This window comes from Diorhabda sublineata, chromosome 9 (assembly GCF_026230105.1).
Source record: "Diorhabda sublineata isolate icDioSubl1.1 chromosome 9, icDioSubl1.1, whole genome shotgun sequence".
Lineage (NCBI taxonomy): Eukaryota > Metazoa > Arthropoda > Insecta > Coleoptera > Chrysomelidae > Diorhabda > Diorhabda sublineata.
In genome coordinates, this window is record NC_079482.1 from 22,317,043 (window position 1) to 22,318,575 (window position 1,533).

The 1,533-nt window shown below is 28.0% G+C and overlaps 2 non-coding genes across 2 annotated transcripts; both read left to right on the plus strand.

Annotated features, from left to right (window-relative positions):
• Positions 1–707: 707 nt before the first annotated feature.
• Trnas-gcu (transfer RNA serine (anticodon GCU)) lies at positions 708–789 on the plus strand. Its single transcript has one exon. It is a non-coding gene; the product is annotated as a tRNA-Ser (tRNA).
• A 341-nt stretch (positions 790–1,130) lies between these two features.
• Positions 1,131–1,212, plus strand: Trnas-gcu (transfer RNA serine (anticodon GCU)). Its single transcript has one exon. It is a non-coding gene; the product is annotated as a tRNA-Ser (tRNA).
• Positions 1,213–1,533: the final 321 nt, after the last annotated feature.

The following is a 1,533-nucleotide window of genomic DNA, read 5'->3' on the forward strand; positions in this document are numbered from 1 at the left end:
TTCTTTCTTGCAAAGAGTAAACCATTTCAGAGAAACAAAATAAATAATGTATCAAATTACACTATCAATAGTGACTACAAATTCTAGTTGACAATGTCAAACTTTAATAAAAAGTAGAGTTTTTTGTTGTTTGGATTTTTTAAGTAGAATAAATAGCACAGTTAAAAAGATTAAAGAGTTTGAACTGTTGTACAACCCATTTTAGTACAGGCAAATAAGGTAAAAGTAAATAATAAGTAAAATTTGTGCTCTTAAAAGAAAAGTTGCTTATCTCATAAACTAACCACTTTAACCTACAAGTATTATACATTTTTGAAATCAGCTCAAAGAGGAGTATCCAAATTTTACATAAAAAATATGACAAGTAATTTAAAAAAATAAAGGGGATGCTGCTAGGGGTGAGGGGGTGGCTTTTCCAGTAAGTTTAAATAAGCCATAATGCTTGCCCCTTCCAACATAAATTGACGTATTTTTGGATTTTTTCTAAATACCAGTATTACAAAAGTTATTAAAGGTGGATACTTTTATCTGAAAAGCACTGTATATTGAACGATGTTACTTAGGAGACGTATTATAAATGTAGGAGACTATTTAGAGAATTTTAATTTTTGTTTAAGTTTGTTCAAGTTTAAAAAAATCATAATATTCTTAGATTACGCAATTATAACTTTTTTTATTTGTATTAAATTAACGAGTAATTTACCAAGGACGAGGTGGCCGAGTGGTTAAGGCGTTGGACTGCTAATCCAATGGGCTCTGCCCGCGTGGGTTCGAATCCCATCCTCGTCGGTTTAAAATTTATTTTTTTGTATTTTAATTTAAATAAGTAATTAAATGTTAAAATATTAAATTAGTTCTTTTGCTTCTGATTTCTTAGACCTCTTTTATATTATTTTGTTGATAAATTATCTTGATTTTAAGTCTTCATCAATTGAAATTTCGTTTAAAAGCATATAATTTCACTACTTCCAGTCTACAAAGCTATATATTAAGTAGATGATTCTGTAAGTATTAATTATTAATTAAAATTAATTCTCCTATGTCAACATTTAATATTCCTTTTAAAAATTATTAGAAACTATGGCAGATACGTTCATTATTTATACTGTTATCAAGTTTTTGTTGTCGTCGACGAGGTGGCCGAGTGGTTAAGGCGTTGGACTGCTAATCCAATGGGCTCTGCCCGCGTGGGTTCGAATCCCATCCTCGTCGTCTACTTTTTTTTATTTTTGTTCTTGCTAACTTAAAAAATTTTATGATTCAAATTATATATCTTATATTAATTTGAGATTAAAATGATCAATCATAAATTAGTGCAGACATTCAAACAAAAAATAGAAAACTTTTTCATATATTATTTCTTAATTTATGTTAGTCGTTGTTGACAATACACCGATTAGAAGTATTTTCATTCATAATACGAGGTATATTCATAAGTTATTTATTATTTTTATTGTCAAAAATCAACAACTGTTAAGCTAATTTTCTACATTCCGAAATTTTGTTCCAAGTTTTTGTATGTTTTTTGCATTG